This window comes from Papaver somniferum, chromosome 3, assembly GCF_003573695.1.
Source record: "Papaver somniferum cultivar HN1 chromosome 3, ASM357369v1, whole genome shotgun sequence".
NCBI classification, from domain to species: Eukaryota; Viridiplantae; Streptophyta; class Magnoliopsida; order Ranunculales; family Papaveraceae; genus Papaver; species Papaver somniferum.
Window position 1 is genome coordinate 6417604 of NC_039360.1, and position 7773 is coordinate 6425376.

The window sequence follows — 7773 nt, forward strand, 5'->3', positions numbered from 1 at the left end:
GGAATCAAGCTTCTACTCGAACTAAAGCAGCAACGTCGCAGGATTCATGGAGTTCGTTTGCGAGTTGTTGCAGTCGTCTGTACTCGAAGGTGCTTATGATATCAAGGGTTTTTGAAGGCTAAGATAATTGCAGTTAACAATGACGATGTTCAGGGTGCAATCGATGGAGTGAAACCTGGAATCTTCTAGCTAGGATGGCTGAAGTGCATGATGGCAGTGGTGATTCTTATTCTGACTGAAATTGGATTTGTTTAGTTGGCCAGAGTTGGGAGATACGGAATTGGTGTGTAGCTGTTGATTTGACTCGAAGAAGATACGAGCAGTTAAGCTGGAGATGAAAGTGGCTAGTCAGGGACCCTTTGAAGTTTGCTCATCAGCTGGGGGAAGAACTGAGAACGGTTTTGGTGCGGTGGGTATTGGAAAGTCGAGATTTAGCACTGGGCGTAGTGTTGAAAGTGGTAATGTGATTAGGAATATTGGAGAAGTCGAAATTTTCAAGTGTAGCTTCTGTCCTTTGGATTGCGCTTAATGTGATTGTTGTCTGAAACTTTCCCCTCTCCGTAATTAGTGTATCCAAGTTCTTTGATGTTGCGTTTCTCAAACTTGATATTGTGTGAAAAGTACTACTAGTGCAACCTGATGAGATGGGAAGGTAACCAAATTGAGTGGAGGTAAGAAATACTCTCCATAAACGCACCGCAACCTGCCAAGATAAAAATTTGTTGCATAATTTGTTATGCAGTCCCGAAAATAATTGCACAACAGTGATGCAACTATTATTGTAGATGGATGACAAGTTATGCAATCTTTTTTTTTGTTGCATGACTTGTTATGCAGTACAGAGAATGGTTGCATAACACGTTATGCAGCTACTTTTTGTTAGTATTGAAACCAACAAAAAAAAGGGCTGCATAACAGGTTATTGACCTATAATAATATTTGCATAACATGTTATGCATTCGAGAAAATGGATGCATAATCTCTTATGCATCCGAAAATATGACTGCATAATGCGTTATGCATCGAGAAAATTGTTGCACAATCTTTTATGCATCGAGAAAATAGATGCATACTACATTATGCATCAATTTTTTTTATGTACGCACTAAAATCAACCAAAACAATGGCTACATAACTTGTTATAGATGCATAACTTTGATATGCAGATGCATAACTTGTTATGCAGTCAAAAAAATGGTTTCATAATTTGTTATGCGTCTGCATAATGTGTTATGCATCTTTTTTGGAGGCTGCATAATGAATATGCAGTCAGTTTTCGAAAATTTTCCCTAAAACGATGATCAACTTCGATTTTTTCGTGAAAAACAAAAATTTGATATTGTTGTTTGTACTCGTTGCGTAACTCTCTTTTAAAGATTTCCAACGATATAAAATTTGTAAATTTCCAAGGCGCGGATTTTTAGATATGTTATATCCAAGTTGCGTTACCAATTATACTCCTAATGCATAACCCGTCATGCAGATGCATAATCCGTCATGTAGACATTTTTAATAATTTCATATAATTATGGATGTCACGGTACCCAAAATTAATTGTGGGCATGACAGTAAGAATATTTTTTTTTTTGGGTCCCTAAGTTTCCCAAAAAAAAATTATTGTTCGTGGAGAAACAAAAATGGGCTCCATAAACAGCCCCTGTTAATCACGTGAGGGTGAGGCCCATTTTTTTTTTTGTTTTTTTGTTTCTCCGGTATGGTCCTACGGGATTTTGCATCTTAAAAAGGACTCAGCTTCTTAAAAGGAAAACACACAAGATACGTAACTTTGAGTTCATGAAAATACACTTTTCAAACTTACGGAGTCGTAAACCAGGCTAACTATCTACTGACTTTCCATGGAAGAATCGGCCTTTTGACACATTGTTGTTACTTATTCCTCCGTCTAGTAGAGGCTCTATAAATCTTCATGAACCCTTTTGATATTTGATTCATCGTTCCAATTCCATCAAAACTTTTTGTAACCTTTTAAGGTAAAAACCCTAAAGATTAGGCAGTATGAATCCAAATAAGTTCACAAAGAAAACCAACGAGGTGTTAGCAGTAGCACGAGAAGTAGCATCAAAATCAGGTCACGTACAATTCACACCAGTCCATCTTGCACATGCATTAATATCTGATCAAAAAGGTATTCTCCGTCAAGCCATATCCAATGCTGCTGATCTACAAGGTGAAGAAGCTTCAAACTCTTTCGAGAGAGTAGTAAAAAGATTCTTGAAAAAACTACCATCTCAAACACCACCACCGGATCATGTTCCACCAAGTACTTCGTTGATTAATGTTATAAAAAGAGCTCAAACTGCAAAGAGGTCGAAAGTTGATGCGTACTTGGCTGTTGATTCATTGATTCTTGGACTTCTCGAAGATTCCGAGATTGGCGATGTTTTGAAAGAAACTGGTGTTATGGTGTCTAAAGTGAAAGCAGAGATTGAAAAACTGAGAGGGAAGAATGGGGACAAGAAGGTGGAGAGTGCTTCCGGTGATACAAATTTCCTAGCTTTGAAGACTTATGGGCATGATTTAGTTGAGGAGGCTGGAAAGCTTGATCCTGTTATTGGTCGAGACGAAGAGATACGTTGAGTTGTAAGGATTCTATCAAGGAGGACTAAGAATAACCCGGTGTTGATCGGTGAGCCTGGTGTTGGGAAAACGGCTGTTGTGGAGGGTCTTGCACAGAGAATTGTCAGAGGAGATGTTCCTAGTAATTTGTCTGATGTGAGGTTGATTGCACTGGATATGGGTGCTTTAGTTGCTGGAACTCAGTATAGAGGAGAATTTGAGGAGAGATTGAAAGCTGTGTTGAAAGAAGTTGAAGAAGCACAAGGGAAAGTGGTATTGTTCATTGATGAGATACATACTGTTCTTGGTGCTGGTAAAGCTTGTGGATCAATGGATGCTGCAAATTTGTTTAAGCCAATGCTTGCTAGAGGTCAGATGAGATGCATTGGGGCAACTACACTTGATGAGTATAGGAAATATGTGGAGAAAGATGCTGCTTTTGAGAGAAGGTTTCAGCAAGTTTATGTTTCTGAGCCTAGCATTCCTGATACTGTTAGTATATTGAGAGGATTGAAAGATAAATATGAAGGGCATCATGGTGTCCAGTTACAGGACCGAGCTCTTGTGGTCTCTGCTCAGCTCTCCAGTCGGTATATTACTGGTATGTTTCTTTTTTTTTTAGCTCTGTTGCACTACTTTTAGATATCAGTGTATGACAAGGCAATTGATTTCTGCTGTCTCTGTAGGGCGTCGTCTACCTGACAAGGCAATTGACTTAGTTGACGAAGCTTGTGCAAATGTAAGGGTTCATCTTGATAGTCAGCCTGAGGAGATAGATATTCTCGAGAGGAAGCGTATCCAAGTGGAAATTGAACTTCATGCTCTGGAGAAAGAAAAAGATAAAGCTAGCAAAGCCCGTCTAGTTGAGGTAATTAAATGTCTAATATGCCTGTGATGCTCCCTTGACGTCCCCATGGTTCTTAGTTAGTTTTATTATTGTCTTGTTCTGTTTTGTTAGGCTCAAAAGGAGTTGGATGATTTGAGAGATACCATTCAGCCACTCACGATGAGGTACAAGAGAGAGAAAGCTGTAATTGACGAGATTCGAGGACTGAAACGGAAAAGAGAGGAGCTAACAGCTGCGGTTGAAGTAGCGAAAAACAAAGGGGATCTTGTTAGAGCCGCAGATTTGCAGTATGGGGCTCTTCAAGAAATAGAAGTTGCGTTAACCAAACTTGAAGGGAGCATTGGAGGCAACTCGATGCTCACAGAGGCAGTGGGTCCTGAACAAATTGCTGAAGTGGTAAGCCGTTGGACCGGCATTCCCGTTACAAGACTTGGGCAGAATGAAAAAGAAAGATTGATGGGGCTTGGTGAGAGGTTGCACAAAAGGGTAGTTGGCCAAGATCAAGCAGTATCTGCAGTGGCGGAGGCTGTTTTGAGGTCTAGGGCTGGGCTAGGTCGACAACAACAACCGACAGGATCATTCCTCTTCCTGGGACCAACTGGTGTTGGCAAGACTGAGCTAGCGAAAGCTCTTGCTGAACAGCTGTTTGATGATGATAACCTTCTCATAAGAATAGATATGTCTGAATACATGGAAAAATACTCGGTTTCTCGGCTGATTGGAGCCCCTCCAGGGTAAAAGTTGATAATAATTTCTTCTTTTTTTACCAGTAATATGTAAAGTTTCAAACTCGGGTCATTGGTCTAATCACCCAGTGACTTTACCACTGAACTACAGTGAACTGCATAGGCATAATTGCTCATTTGTGTTTGTTGCATTTCAGATATGTGGGCCATGAAGAAGGTGGGCAGCTTACAGAGGCTGTAAGGAGGAGACCGTACAGTGTTATATTATTTGATGAAGTTGAGAAAGCTCATACTTCAGTTTTCAACACTCTCTTCCAAGTTCTGGATGATGGTAGATTGACTGATGGTCAAGGACGCACGGTTGACTTCAACAATACAGTTATCATTATGACCTCAAACCTTGGAGCTGAACACCTCCTACAAGGACTCGTGGGAAAATGTACAATGCAGAGTGCAAGAGAGCGCGTCATGCAAGAGGTACGAATGGGTTTCAGTATGTACCATTTAATCGTTGTTGTGAGTATGGAATCTTATTGCTGATATGCGTTTATTTGTTGGTGTTTGCAGGTGCAAAAGCATTTCAGGCCAGAACTGCTTAATCGACTTGATGAAATTGTCGTCTTTGATCCCCTTTCACATGATCAACTGAGGAAAGTAACCAGATTTCTGATGAAGGATGTGGCATCTCGCTTGGCTGAGAGGGGAACTGCACTAGCTGTGTCCGATGATGCATTGGACATTGTACTGACTGAAAGCTACGATCCGGTATGTGATCTACTCAGCAATGTGCTCTTTCGTCCTGAATGTATATATGCTTATTAAACAAATACTTCATATATATAATGCGATAAATTAGGATTATAATGGTTTTTGCGAGGTTATTTTTGTGTTCCTGATGTTGCTTACGGAAGTTGCAAAATCTTCTTCTTCGATTTTACAGGTATATGGCGCTAGGCCAATTAGGAGGTGGCTAGAGAAGAAGGCGGTGACCTAGTTGTCAAAGATGCTTCTAAGAGAGGAGATTGATGAGAACTCTACAGTGTATATTGATGCACGTCTAGATGGAGCGGAACTTACTTACTGAGTTGAAAAGAATGGTGGATTGGTGAATGCCAGCACTGGGGAGAAGGCAGATATACTCATTGAGATCCCAAATGGTGTAAACACTGAAGTAACCTCTCAGGCTGTGAAGAGGATGAAGATAGAGGAGATCGATCAGGACGAGGACGAGGACATGGAGGACTAAGACACTTTTCAATGGACAGTTTACTGTTTATTTAGATTTTGGTAGTTCTATACTGGAAATTCAACAGTAAATGTGATCGTAAAGAAATAAATTACGAAGGCCCACAAAATAGCATTTGGGTGGTCTTTGACTGAATGGCAAGGCGATTTTTCTATCGGAGTTCGAGTCTTAAGGGGTGCAAGCGGCCTCTTATATATATATATATTTTTTTTTTTGGATAACTAAGAATTTTCTTATTAAGAAATGTCTGGCTCAATGAGCCTTGAATAACATCGAGTTAATATAATTAATATCATGGCTGAATTCCTCTACACCTAACTTGTTCTTCCTAACAGATTTTGAGATGGAATCAGCAACATGATTAAATTTTCGACTGACATAAATAATTTTGGAATACTGAAAAGGGTTTAACAATAATTTGATATCTCTTATAATTTTCCTATAAACCCATTTGACGTGAAGGGTGTTATTATTGATGGAGTTGACGACTGTTTCCGCATCTGCACTCAACTGGATTTTGGTCAGTTCCATTGCTTTGGCCCATCGCAAACACCCCAGAATTGCTCTACATTCGCCCTCTTCTGCATCATTCATTCTAGCTGCATAAGATCCTTTGAAGCCTGTGCATCCCCCTGCAAGATTATACAAAACCATGCCAGTTCCACCTTCACTAGTATCAAGGTTAAAAGATGCATCCACAAAGAATTTAAATACATCAGATTGATCTATGCTTTCATCACTACGAACAATATTAGACCCTGCATCATGAATAATTGTGTCAGTAGTAGTAGTAGATTCAGAAAATTATCAGTTAAAATAACCTGCACAGTGTTACTGAACTTAGTTAATTGAAACTGAATTCTAGCAACAATACGCATAGGATTTAGCTTTTTCTCCTGGAAAATGCAGTCCCATCTTTCCTTCCAAATTATCCAGTTACCAACCATTAGCAAAGATCTCCATTTATGTAAATCTTCCATTCCCACATTCTGAAACCAAGATATGATCCACTCCTCAACTGATTGACAATTAAGAAGAATTTGATCTATATCAATATTTAGGGATCCCCAGACTGCCTTAGCATGGTCAAAGCTAATAAGAAGGTGAAATAGAGCTTCATCTTCTCTTTTACAGATTTCACAATGTGTTTCTAGATCTGGCATTGCTTGAGAGAGACTTATTCTTGTAGGAACAATTCCCTTCACACACTTCCATGCAAAAAGCTTGAGACGATGTGGAAGTTTCATTTTCCACATGGCCTTCCAAACTGACTTAGGAACAATATTTAAGTCTGTCTGCTGCTGCATTCTAGCTTATGTAAGCTTATTATAGGTGCTATCGACTGTGAAATTGCCGTCTTTTGAGGGAAGCCAGCGCATAACATCTTCTTCATTCCTTGACAATTGCATATTCTTGATTTTCTATACAACATCTGATGTGAAGAGTAGATGTAGAAGAGGAAAATTCCAGTTGTCTGTGCCAGCAATGATTAACTCACTAGCATAGAATAATTGGTAATGATTAGGATGTAATGGCTCCAGTTTTATATCAAGCCCAATGATCCACCTATCAATCCAAATTCTAGTTTTCTTCCCATTATTAACTTCCATGATGTAGTTTTGCTGCAATATGGACAAGCCAAGCTCAATCCCCTTCCAAGTCCAAGATGAGTTATTTCTTTCACTTGAGATATGTAGAAACTCCTCCCCTTTGAAGTATTTTGCCTTAAGAAGTTTTGTTAACAGATGATATGGCTGCTGACATATTCTCCATGCTACCTTAGTAAGAAGAGCATGATTTAGTAATTCTAAATCCCTAAATGCTAAACCTCCCAAATCTTTTGATACACTCATATTCTGTCAAGAAATCAAGTTTAAACCTCTATTAGACTTATAACCCCACCAGAACTTTCTTTGTAAAGAATCAAGTTTCTTGATAAGTGTTTGAGGAATTTTAAAGGTGCTCATTTGTTACATTGGTATTGAATTCAAAACAGCTTTCACCATTGTTGATCTGCCAGCCTGATGAATATTTATTCCTTGCCAATTACCCAGTCTTCTCTCAAAAGCAGTTTGGATATCTTTGAAAGCATTTACTTTGGAATTCTCTATTATAAGAGGTGAACCAAGATACTTCTTATTTTTCTCCATAACTTTAACTCCTAATATATTGCTGATGTTGTTGCATTCATTAGGATCCATGTAGTTGCTGTAAAACACACTTGATTTGTCAATATTGATGACCTGACCAGATTGTGAACTAAAATCTTGCAAAAATTGCAAGAGATTATTCACACTGGTTAAATTTGCTTGAGTGAAAATGAGACAATCATCTGCAAATAGTAGATGATTTATAGGTGGTGCACCTCTTGCCACAGTAATGCCCTTGATTGCTTTAGATTCTTGAGCTGCTAGAAA

General features: G+C 39.0%; 1 pseudogene; it reads left to right on the plus strand.

Moving 5' to 3' along the window:
• The first annotated feature begins 2016 nt into the window (after positions 1-2016).
• Positions 2017-5356, plus strand: LOC113360886 (annotated as a pseudogene).
• The last annotated feature ends 2417 nt before the right edge of the window (positions 5357-7773 follow it).